Below are 13696 nucleotides of genomic sequence, written 5' to 3'. Positions count from 1 at the left end.
ATGATTGCAATATATTGCACATCATTTGTAATATGGCAATCGCGTATGCTTCTAATAGAAGTTATAATTAATTGAAAAATTTCTCTTCACCTTTTTTGAAAAATATCGTTTGCAGATAATGTAAAAGTCTAGGTCTACTGAAGACAACTGAACCACTTTTTCGATGGTCTTTGCCTGTCATTATCTTTTTTAAACTTGATTTCAGTTTGGTGATATAAGTCGAGTGTAACAGGTGATGTCAAAATTCTGCTTTTCTCTCTCATTTCGATTTTGGATCTTGTGTACTGTAGTGGATCGATAAATAAAAAAACTGAGTCATATCTCACTGTCATATCTTTTATCCGCTCAAATTTGAAGCAACTAAGTAACTAAATTATCTAGTTATCTTTAAAAAATCGCCAAAAACACAATTTTCGAGATATCTTGATGAAATATTCAGAATTTATAAAGCAAAGTATGTACTATTTAATAAACAAAACCGTTCTTGAAAATATTCATTCGATAATGAGATAATGACTTTTTAAGCCAACTCGAATTTTTATGATTGTATGAAGACAACAATTTTCTTAAATTATGTATAAAGTCATTAAAAATCGAATTTGTTAGATATTTCAATGAAACATACATAATTTATAGAGCAAAGTATGTACTTTTAAATAAACAAAACCGTACTTAAAAATATTCATTCGATAATGAGATATTAATTTTTAAGTGTACCCGAATTTTTACGATTTTATGAAGACCACAAATTTCTACAATCATTTTTAAAAAATCGTCAACAAATCGAATTTGTAAGATATTTTGATTAAACATGCACAATTTATAGAGCAAAGTATGTACTTTTTAATAAACAAAACCGTTCTTGAAAATATTCATTCGATAATGAGATAATGACTCTTTAAATCAACTCGAATTTTTATGATTGTATGAAGACAACAATTTTCTTAAATTTTTTAAAAAGTCATTAAAAATCGAATTTCTAAGATATTTCAATGAAACATACATAATTTATAGAGCAAAGTATGTACTTTTCAATAAATAAATCCGTACTTGAAAATCTCTATGCGGTAATGAGATATTAATTTTTAAGTGTACCCAAATTTTTACAATCATTTTTAAAAAATCGTCAACAAATCGAATTTGTAAGATATTGTGATGAAACATACACAATTTATAGAGCAAAGTTGTACTTTTCAATAAGGTACACTGGGGCAAGTGTGAATTAGTGGCAAGGGTGACCCACATATATTAAAGTAATTGTTCCAATATATATGGGTCACCCTTGCCCCTAATTCACACTTGCCCCAGTGTACTTAACGAAACCGTACATAAAAATCTCTATTTGTTAATGAGATAATCACTTTTTAAGTCAACTGGAATTTTTATGATTGCATAAAGACATCAATTATCCATCATTTAAAAAAAATCGAATTTGTAAGATATTTTGATGAAACATACACAATTTATAGAGCAAAGAATGTACTTTTCAATAAACAAAACTGTACTTGAAAATCTTTAGTCGTTAACGAGATATTAATGTTTAAGTCTACCCAAATTTTTATGATTGAATGAAAACAACAATTTTCTATAATCGTCTTTAAAAAATCGCTAAAAATACAATTCTTAAGATATCTTGATGAAATAGCAAATCACAATTCATAGAGCAAGGTATGTACTTGTTAATAAAAAAAACCGTATATAAACATCTCTATTCGTTAATAAGCTAAAGACTTTTTAAGTCAACTCGAATTTTTATGATTGCATAAAGACAACAATTATCTATCATTTTTAAAAAATCGCCAAAAAATCGAATTTGTAAGATTTTTTGATGAACCATACACTATTTATAGAGCAAAGTATGTACTTTTCAATAAACAAAACCGTACTTGAACATCTTTAGTCGTTAACGAGATATTAATGTTTAAGTCTACCCAAATACTTATGATTTTATGAAGACAACAAATTTCTACAATCATTTTTAAAAAATCGATTTTGTAAGATATTTTGATGAAACATACACAATTTTTAGAGCAAAGTATATACTTTTCAATAAACGAAACCGTACTTGAAAATCCCTATTCGTTAACGAGATAATAATTTTTTAAGTCAACCTGAATTTTTATGATTTAATGAAAACAACAATTTTCTCTAATCGTTTTTAAAAAATCGCCAAAAATACAATTCTTAAGATATCTTGATGAAATAGCAAATCACAATTCATAGAGTAAGGTATGTACTTGTCAATAAACAAAACCGTACTTGAAAATATTCATTCGTTAATGAGATAATGATTTTTTAAGTGAACTCGAATTTTTATGATTGCATAAAGACAACAATTATCTATCATTTTTAAAAAATCGCAAAAAATCGAATTTGTAAGATGTTATGATGAAACATACACAAGTTATAGAGCAAAGTATGTACTTTTCAATAAACAAAACCGTACTTGAAAATTTCTATTCGTAAATGAGATAATAGTTTTTTAAATCAACCCGAATTTTTATGATTTTATGATAAAAACCGATTTCTACAATCATTTTTTAAAAATCGTCAAAAAAACGAATTTGTACGATATTTTGATGAAACACACACAATTTATTGAGAAAAGTATGTACTTATCAATAAATTAAACCGTATTTGAAAATCTAAGATAATGACTTTTTAAGTCATCTCGAATTTTTATAATTTTATGAAGACAACAGATTTCTATAATCATTTTTAAAAAATCGAATTCTTAATATATCTTTATGAAATATTCACAATTTATGGAGCAAGGTATATACTTTTTAATAAACAAAACCGTATTTCAAAATCTTTATTCGATTTCTGTCCATAAATAAAAATGTGGGTTCTTGGTGTACATATCAGTTACATAGAAGGCATATGATCCTTGAATAGGCGCCTTCAGGAGAGGTTGAATTTGTTGCATGTCAAAGCAAAGAGTATTAAGCATTAAGGGATTGCATTTATGGGCGCAAGGAAAGTTTTAGCTCTAGCTTTATCAGCGTGGTATCTAGCTTTAAGTGCAGCACCATCAACTGATTGTTTTTGTCTTGAAACAGTTCGCAGATACTGCAGATAACAGAGGAGGGCGACGAAAATCGTGTGTTAACCAGCGAGATTGTCCATTATTCACAATTTTTTATGTTATATTCATATCAGCCGGCAAATTGTTAAATACTATATTTATTATTGGGTTTATTATTATAAACTGTTAATGTTATTATAAGAATGTTAATTTGAATAAGTCGAAAAAAATACAAATCATTTTGAATTAAAAACGAACCCATTAATATGAATTAAATTAATATTGATTTAAACATCTACTAATATTCGTCAAAGTAATAAAATGAGACTACTACATATAAATAAAAATCCTATTACTTGAAAAGTATTTTTACAAAAAAGCAGAACAATTTCCTCTTCTTGTAGTTTCAAAGGTTAAATTTGTTGACTCGACTTCTAACCCGAGTTCAGAGACACTACTCTACTCTCCTATGGAGTAAATTCACCCAGACAGAAAAGTTCTTTGAAACTCTGAGGCCAATATGTACTTGGCGAAGGTGAGTAGTCCAACATCGGGTTGAAATCGGGTAGTTCATAGCGCCCCCATGCGGGGGTGCATCAGTAGCACAAGTTAAATTGTGTTTGCTCCGTCTGAAATCTGTAAAACTGTGTAACAAGACTTGTTAACAATTTTCTAGCAGCCGCGAAGGGGGCGCCAACTTCTTTAATGACCTCGAAGTTGAAAGGGTTCGCTTTGAGTCCATTTCCGTGAGGGAGACTGAGCAGTTTTAATTCAATTTATTGGGACGGGAATCGAGCCACTTAGAATTCGACGATAACCATTGGAAGTCTCTTGAGAGATAACTCCCAACGTAATCGAGTCGTTGGCATTCTTGCGAAGTATAATTTTAAGTCATAACTTTCGAATTTCTTATTCGAAAAGTTTGTTATGGAATGTTAACGTTAGGATGAACCGGAACGCAGTTAAGTTGGTTAATATCGGGAGTAATTCCGCGACGGTTTTATTGAATATCGATCGATATAAAATGAAAAACGTATATACGCAATACGAATGTGGTAGTCCTCGTTTATTGAAACTGGGCATATATCAAATGAGCATTAAGAGGATTTTGGAATTTGGCATCGTTCCAGATGAAGCCGCTTTCGAGCGAAGTGGTCTGGCATTAAATTGTATATCATTAACGTTACCGTTCTGCATATTTCGTGTCCGAATGCAATAACTCTGCTACGTGTTTTATCTTCGCGATGCAAATTAGTTCTTTTTGCCGCCGAACAATTGCGCGCCGACAAATGAGCTTTATGCAGATTTCCATCCGAATAACAACCGAATGACAAAACGGTTTTATGAGACAGTAATTTTTCTAAAAAGAATTCTTTAAGATACCAAAATCCGTTTTTTATTTCCCTACGGATTAGTTTTTTAGAGAGGATTTTTTTTGTCAGGGTCGACGTCTCATTTTAATTTCTCCGACTCTGAAATTCAACGAGAAGAAATAAAATCCCTCAAAGCGGGTTTGACCCGAGACAGTGGTAAAGTGGAATAATATTTCTGGCTGGATTTCTACCTCGAAACACGAGACGGTGAAGTTGGTTGGTGGTATTGTCTTTTTCGGGATAATTTACCGTGGTAAACTTCAATTACGATTTATTTCTTCGCTTAATGCAGAGAAAACGGTGTAAAAACAAAAGGTAGCTAAATTAAATAGAGTTTCTTTTCTTTGTTTCGGTCGAAGCACAAGAAAATAAATCGAGTAAATTCACTTTGCTTAATTAAATCAACAACAACAATGTAATTTATTTACGATTTTTAATGTATACAAAGGAATTTATAAAATGAAATAGATTAACATTGATGAATACATACAGGGTGTTATGATAATTTTTGTTGATGTATGCTTATTAGGCGAACATCCCCAAGTTACTTTCAAACTTTACCAAGAGTTGAATATTTTTCGTAGAATCCCCCTTCTATTCAAATCATACGGGATCGTCGTTTCGCTGATGTAACCCTATCCAAAAGGATCCACCTACTTGGCTCAGTGCCCAAGGATACTTTTTAGGATTTCGCACGGCATCGATCGCCTCCCAATGTTTACACACGCCCAGACTCGTAAAAGAGTACTAGGGGATTTAAATTTTTCGTCTAGTCCACCCCCATGTTTTCTTTCTTGCTCCTAATTTTTACAAATTACATTTAAATTTCAATGGTGTCGTTTTACTTAACATGTTATCAGGATGGGTTTTTACACAAACAGATATTGCTACTTGATATTATGGAATTATGTACCAATTACTTCACCGTTGAGTTATTTCTGAATGGATTCATTCTTGGAACTTGAAGCATTTTTTTATCTCTCCATAAATTAGAAAGTGGCAACCTCAGCTACCTAAACAAAACTCTGCTTGTGTGTTATATTTTACAAGTTTGTTAGATAGCATGTAGATTCTTCCCTAAACCCGATCGATTTGTCAACTTGTTTTTTGTCTTGTTTTGTGTAACATCAAAAATGTGTTTTATATTTTTCTTTCAGGAAAATTTACATTTATGCCTTGCCATCTCTTTAACAATTTTTAGTTATTGGCACTTTTTAGTAGATTGGGCTTGTGTCTGATCCAGCGTTGCCAACCGTACCAATTTATCGGTAGATTTACCGATATAGAAGATAGTCTACCGATATACGACTTTGCTTTCAAAACAATTGAAGTATTTATCCAACTGAAGTAAGGTTGTAAGTTTTTTTGTAATATACTCCGAATCCCCAGTGTTGCCATTAACAACTTGTAAAACTACGAATTCATCAAATTTTCTCATTTCCGTATTTTTCTCGATATTTCCGCATCTGAGAGCAAAATTGAAAGAGATCAATATTGTTAAGAATAAAACTTGCTACAACTTTTGTTTTAAAAGTTTTTTTGTAATATGCTCCGAATCCGAAGAGTTACCATCAACAGCTTGTAAAAGTACGAATTCATCAAATTTTCTCATTTTCGTATTTTTCTCGATATTTCCGCATCTGAGAGCAAAATTAAAAGAGATCAATATTGTTAAGAATAAAATTTGCTACAACTTTTGTTTTAAAAGTTTTTTTGTAATATGCTCCGAATCCGGAGAGTTACCATCAACAACTTGTAAAACTACGAATTCATCAAATTTTCCCATTTTCGTATTTTTCTCGATATTTCCGCATCTGAGAGCAAAATTGAAAGAGATCAATATTGTTAAGAATAAAATTTGCTACAACTTTTGTTTTAAAAGTTTTTTGGTAATATGCTCCGAATCCGCAGAGTTACCATCAACAGCTTGTAAAACTACGAATTCATCAAATTTTCCCATTTTCGTATTTTTCTCGATATTTCCGCATCTGAGAGCAAAATTGAAAGAGAGCAATATTATTAAGAATAAAATTTGCTACAACTTTTGTTATAAAAGTCTTTTTTGTAATACGCTCAAATTCCCCAGTGTCACCAGCAACTACGTGCAAAAAAAAAAGAATTCATCATTTTAATATTTTCGTATTTTTCTCGATATTTAAGCATCTAAGAACAAATTAGAAACAGAACAATATTGTTAAGAATAAAATTTGCTACAACTTTTGTTTTAAAAGTTTTTTGGTAATATGCTCCGAATCCGCAGAGTTACCATCAACAGCTTGTAAAACTACGAATTCATCAAATTTTTCCATTTTCGTATTTTTCTCGATATTTACGTATCTGAGAGCAAAAGTGCAACAGAGCAATATTGTTAAGAATAAAACTTGCTACAACTTTTGTTTTAAAAGTTTTTTTGTAATATGCTCCGAATCCCGAGAGTTACCATCAAGAACTTGTAAAACTACGAATTCATCAAATTTTCTCATTTTCGTGTTTTTCTCGATATTTTCGCATCTGAGAGCAAAAGTAAAAGAGAGCAATATTATTAAGAATAAAATTTGCTACAACTTTTGTTGTAAAAGTTTTTTTTGTAATACGCTCAAATTCCCCAGTGTCACCAGCAACTACGTGCAAAAAAAAAAGAATTCATCATTTTAATATTTTCGTATTTTTCTCGATATTTAAGCATCTAAGAACAAATTAGAAACAGAACAATGTTGTTAAGAATAAAATTTGCTACAACTTTTGTTCTAAAAATTTGTTTGTAATATGCTCCAAATCCCTAGTGTTACCATCAACAATTTGCAAAAAACAAAGAATTCATCAAATATTCACATTTTCGTATTTTTCTCGATATTTAAGCATCTAAGAACAAATTAGAAAGAGAGCAATATTGTTAAGAATGAAATTTTCTACAACTTTTGTTCTAAAATTCGTTTTCTAATATGCTCCGAATCCCCAGTGTTACCATTATCAACTTGTAAAACTATGAATTCATCAAATTTCCATATTTTTGTGTTTTTCTCAATATTTAAGCATCTAAAAACAAATTAGACACAGAGCGATATTGTTAAGAATAAAATTTTCTACAACTTATGTCCTTCATCTAATTTCCACATTTTCGTACTTTTCTCGATATTTCCGCATCTGAGAGCAAAAGTAAAAGAGAGCAATATTGTTATACAGGGTGTATCTGAATGACGTTCCCAAACTTCAGGACTCTTTAGATTCTTTCGTTTCGATTCAGGATTCTTTAGCAAACTTTAAGGGTACTTTCTTATATGAACTATGAACGATTTCGACTCCCCTGGGGAGCTCCAAAATTGACAGAAAATTTTGGTTTAATTTTTTTTCCTAGAAAACCATAAAGACCAGGAAAATGAAATTTGGGAAATAAGTTTAGCTCATAATAGGACACGTATCAAGCCTATTAAGAATCGCCCCTTGAAGTTTCATTAAGAACGTCATTCAGATACACCCGTATAATATTTTTTAATATTGATTCTACCGACAATTGGCCGGCATAGGTTGGCAACGCTGGTCTGACCACAATAATTGAAAAATAGATTGGTGCTGTGAGTGTTCATTTATTTAATGGTTATAGACCAAAGCAATAGATATTCGCTTATTATTATTATTATCTTAGACATCGATCTTGAGCTTATCCTGAATCGGTATTGCAACATAAGATAGAGTATAAATTGAATAGCTGATTGAAAGAAAGATAGCATTCCAACAAACTTTGAACTGTTAAATATGAATAAATGTGTGTCACGGCAAAAAGATATGTCTAATTTAAACCCCATGTATTAAACGATTATATACAACTCAATGAAAGTTTCCAAAATTTGAAATTGATACCTGAATCAGATTAAGTCAGTCATGAGTTCTTGAAGGTCTTGGAATGTGATCGTTTTTCATACCAATCCTGACAAAGTTAACAAATTAATGACATAAATTTTTTGAAAAACTTTATATTAACACTTTTGAAGTGATTCTACAACATAATATTTCACCGTTACCACTTCTGATGGTTTGTAGCAATTTTATCTTCGTAGACTTACTTTAGAGACAGAGCAATATTATCTTCCTTGCTCAATTGGAAGATACCAAACATTAATTTATCTTTGAATCCTCTTGCTCGTACTCACATCCTTTAAGTTTAGTTCTGAAAAATGACAGCTTTTCTTTTCACTGTTCTTGCAGGTTTTTTTTAAATACTGATGCAGTCTGTATAAAATAATATAATGGAAATAATGTATGATTTTCATTTTGTTCAAAAGCAAGCATCACTGAAGACAAGGGGAGTGATAACTTGTGGAGGGATCATGGTCTCAATAAAGTCGGCTATAGCAGCATATAATAATGCATGTATGCTTCATAGGGCAAATATTTCTGACTACAGCACAAGTTAAGATATAGACTTTGACATGAAGTGTATATGTATTTTGTACGTTGAGTTTTTGCGGTACATTATTCATTTCATCAGCACTATCTTATGTAATGAATGCATAATAAATTGAATTAAAGTGAAAAATAGAACCGTTTTTTTCCGGAATTGTAACTGTTTTTTGACACAAATATATGGGGGCGTAGCTCAGATGGTAGAGCGCTCGCTTAGCATGCGAGAGGTACCGGGATCGATGCCCGGCGCCTCCAACTTTTTACCTTCTATCTATTACTTACTCATAAACAAAACACAATATTTTGCAGCTCCCCCCAGAACGAAGTCATAGTGTGATTCCAATAAGTGATTCCAAAATTTTGTGGACACAGAGTTATCACAACATATAAGACCAAAATAATTCATTTGATCTATGAGTGTGTACTGGAATGACTGAGTGTCATTATTGTTCAGTAAATGTAATCTCAAATCGTACATAATGATTCGAATCGTTACTTATACAGCTTTTGACTTGACCACGCTCCAATTACACACAGGAGCGATACGTAACACCACAAAGTAAGCATTTGCATTTCAGCACAATGTCGGCACCAAACCGCGGTAATACGACGGCAATAATTCAATTGTCCAATTTGGGACCACGTCGGCCGGTTCTAATTAAGCAATTACAGGTTGATGAGCTGTCACGGAATATTTGAATAATTAATTGGGAGTGCATCGAAATGAGTGCCAATCATAAATTTTGTATCCGATCCGTAATTTAATGGCAATAAATTAAATGTATTATTATTATCGAATTTAAAACGTATCTACAGCGAAAATCATTAACGGAAGAGCAAATTGCAATCCGATGAACAAACCAATTGCCTTGAAATTGTTTACTAAGCGAAGAGAATCCCGGTCTTATATGTATACATTTCTCATTCGAATAAGACGATTGCCAAATCAAATATCTACCTCAACCCCTTGTTCTCTATGCAGTAAATACCCCATCTTTGATGGAGAATGTCCAATATGTATGGTGAAAAATTTGATATTGATTTATTTCAAGATTAGATATGATAATTTAATGTAATAGATGATACATGTAATAATGTTGTTTTCCGCAATGACCTTAATATATGTGTCATATATATGTATAATCTGATTTTCTGAATGTAAAGTGATGCAGAATGGATTTGGCATTTGACAAAAATTCCATGGTCATTACGCAGGGTATGCTAACAAAGAATACATTGATATGATAAAAGTTTTATGCACTTGCACAATTTTCGAATTGCCATCATCCATATCTCATAACAATTGAAAATATAAATAAAAATACAAACCGTACTTTGTGCATTGGCCGATCTCGAGAATTTACATACATGGCACAACGAAGAACAATTATTGAAGGATGTTGAGAATAATCCTACTGGGATTATAGTTATGTGAGGAATTAAGAAATGAAATTTATTCCTGTTATAAAAGAATGTTTGAGGTTAGATTATACCAAACTACAAGTTTCCAGGGTGACCACATTAGTTTATATAAAATTTGAGAAATTGCTGAGTTAATTTGTCGTTTATTAAAAATGGTATTAAAGATTGACTTTGAAGTGTACGGCAACAGAAAGAATAATTATTGGATGTAGTTACTCCAGATTATTGTAAAAAAAACTGTGTCGCACCCAATTCTATGTTTTTCGAGACACAACTCGTATCTATACCACCTAGAGCCTTCTTCCTTCTTCGTTCAAGTTCTTCCTCCCAGAGATAATGAGTCCTGATTGAATTGAGCAGAATCCGAACAACTTTGAGAATCCTCATATTGTACGTTGTCAGAATCGGTAAAGATTTTGCTGATAAAAAATAAATTATTCTGTAAACGTAAATGTAATTCATCATCATATTTGCTACCAAAAATACTGAATGGAAACAGCAACTTTTTACCATGTCTATGGTCTTGAATTTTTTCATACTCATTATCAGCTTTTTTAATGCCGTTTGGTACTAAAACAATTAAAATTAAAAATGAATGAATGAAAATGAGTATAAAACATTTCTAATCGGCTTGGAAGTCTGTCGCAGTGAACAGACAAAACTTGAAAGAGCTTGCTTCAAAGAGAATTAGTTCAGAGAATTCGTTAGAAGAAGAAAGAACAACGTTTTTTGTTAATAATAATTGAGCTCTAAAAGTAACATTGGGTTTGTCAAAATAAAAAGGAGATCTCAATTAATTTTAAGCCTTTCTTTAAACGCTTGGATGATTTGAAAATGTTTGAGCTCCGCACTATACATATATATTCTAAAGTACAGGAGGCTGTAAGTAGCTCTAAATCTATAACAATAGGCCTAACACAATTGTTATGGCTTAAACCTACATCTCACAGGTTTGGAATTCCAAAAAATCAAACAACCTAAACACTCAAACATATATAGAAATATTGAATAGGATGTGTTGTTTGTAGATTAAATTGTTGTACAAACAAAATCTCTTTTAGTTGTTTTTTAAATCTAAAATCATGAATGTTTAAAAAGAAAACAAGGTCTTCCTGAAGACTTAGCACATTTTGACATTATCAGCATGCATTTGCGCAGAGCGTTATCAAGTCATCTACAAAAATGGTAAACAGCAGAGAACTCAGCATAGATCCTTACAGAACCCTGCGAATGGGGTGTTCCTCCATTTACAATATTTACAATACCCCGTTTATGTGTAGAAAGATCCTACTACTTTTTGGAGGCAGAAAGTGTTGAGCAGCTTCACGAACTGTTTCGCTTCTTGTTCAGCTGTTTCTTTCATATTTTCTTTTAGTAAACTAGAAAAACACATTCATCGACTTTTATTCAATTCGCAATCAGTAAAAGCTATGCAAAGACCACCGCTGGGTGTTTTTGTCCATGTTATAGAAAGTTACCATCTTTGGCAACATTACAAATACTCACCATTTCTGGTTTTGCCTTCTCCCCAGTGGTTTGTTTAATAGCTCATATGCTTTGACTCTGTGAAAATGTGTTCTTTATTCTTGAGGCCTTCTCCACACGGAACTGCTCGTCATAGACGAGTTTTAGACGCGATTGTAAGAATACATACGAAAGTGTAAGAAAACTTGTACATGGCGACGAAATGTCGCGGTTTCGTCTAAACATGCAAGCATGTCGTCAGTGTCGCTTGCTTGGCGTAGAGGGGACGCCTTATAAATAATAATAACACTAAAAATTGATGATAAAAGTGATCAACTGTTGCAATTCGTTCAATTAATTGAAAATTACCAATGTTTATACAATCATACTTTACCAGAACAGTCTAGAAAAGATCTAACCAAAAAAGCTTGGTCTACAAAAGGCCAAAAAATGAAATCGTTTGGATATCTGTTGAAGATAACGAAGTTGTTGGTTAGAAAGCAATATTATTGTTTTCCAACCAACGACCAAATGTAGAAACCCAAAAGATACCTCCATTACTATTTCGTCCAGCATATCCGTACTTTATTGTTGAGAAACAAGTTCGAAATGATTTATTTCTGAAGAAGGTTGCGACATGGCATCCGAAACGTCAAACACTTTTTCAAAAGACGCACGGCTTAACTCGAAAGTTTCTAATTCTAGGTGTAGTGTTAGTTCTAGTAATGTACTATTAGTTCTAGTTTCAGTTTAATGTAATTATTGAATTGTCGATTTTAAATGGACCTTCCTTCTTCTCCTAACACACCTGGAAGATAAGTCACAATGTTTGTAACCTTGTTATTTGGTTTCAATTCTATCCCGTTTGCCCATAAAACTATTTAGACCTATTTTGTTGCAAAAGATGAGATTTGTCTTCTATATCTTGCATCTGTTCTCCCTTATTATGTTATAGTCTTCGCCGGCAAGAGAATGAGTTAACAGATAATCCAAAGAATTTAGAAACACTTAATAAGGTTTTAAAGAGAAAGAAGAAACTCATAAATTTTCTTAAAAAAAATTGCAGCAATTTTTTCTCTCTTGCTGGGAAATTAAAATAAATTTAAACACATTTTAAAACTAAAACCTACTTTTATTTTAGTTGGTTTCATTTCATTGTTATCATACCAAGTTACAACACCTGGTTACTTTCCAGAACTGACATTTCCGCAAAAAATGTTCCGGTTTTCTATGCTAGTGGTTAAGCTGGATTCCAAGTTTTGAGTTATTGAGGTCGCTATTGCGGCTTTTCCACAAAGTTCGATCGTAGGAGTTTTTTGTTCCAACCCCGGGCAGTTTTCTCTCTCTTTTTTCCCACAACGCGTGAGATGTTTACGTTGCAAAGTTTCTGGCATAATGGGAAATTGTCGCTATAAATAATACACAATCCAAAGTCGAGCTTTGGCTTATGAACGAGAAATTGAAGATGTAATTAATTAACGACTTTGTTATTATTTTACGGTTTATTTTCGTTATTTTTAGTTGGATAAGTTTTAGACGTCGTTTCGATTAATAAATTGAAAACGGGAACCACGTCCAAATACTCGGTGAGTTATGCACCATGTCGAAAAGTTTGATTCAATATTAGCGCGAAGTTTTTTCTCGAAAGCTGGCACAACTAATAGGAAAGTGGAAAGGAATGTAATAAATGGTACAGTGACAAAATTTACATTTGAAATTCAATTAAATAGTTTCCAAGCTCGTCCTGACTTCTAACTTTCTAAATCAAACGTTAAAAACATTTAAATCCAAGTCATTTTTGTAATTAAACAACCAGCTGAATTAATTGAAATTTAATTAACGAGTAATAACTTTAATTGGTTATATACATTAAGATATTTAAATCATTATCTAGATGTGGTTTTAAAATTAACTTTACTTGTTAAACGTTTACGACCCTTTAATCAATGTTCTCTTTTTTTAAACTACAAACTACAATCGCGATACTTAAAAGCTCGGAAAGTAATAA

General features: G+C 31.7%; 1 protein-coding gene and 1 non-coding gene across 3 annotated transcripts in view; one reads left to right on the top strand and one right to left on the bottom strand.

The window, feature by feature from the left end:
* LOC111421087 (uncharacterized) overlaps positions 1-13696 on the bottom strand; it is a 72681-nt gene that overhangs the window by 42371 nt on the left and 16614 nt on the right. The window lies entirely within an intron of this gene.
* On the top strand, positions 8985-9057 carry TRNAA-AGC (transfer RNA alanine (anticodon AGC)). Its single transcript has one exon. It is a non-coding gene; the product is annotated as a tRNA-Ala (tRNA).

The sequence above is a fragment of the Onthophagus taurus genome, chromosome 1 (genome assembly GCF_036711975.1).
Source record: "Onthophagus taurus isolate NC chromosome 1, IU_Otau_3.0, whole genome shotgun sequence".
Taxonomy (NCBI): domain Eukaryota; kingdom Metazoa; phylum Arthropoda; class Insecta; order Coleoptera; family Scarabaeidae; genus Onthophagus; species Onthophagus taurus.
The sequence above is the reverse complement of the archived record's forward strand: the minus strand, read 5'-3'. Positions and strand labels throughout refer to the sequence as shown.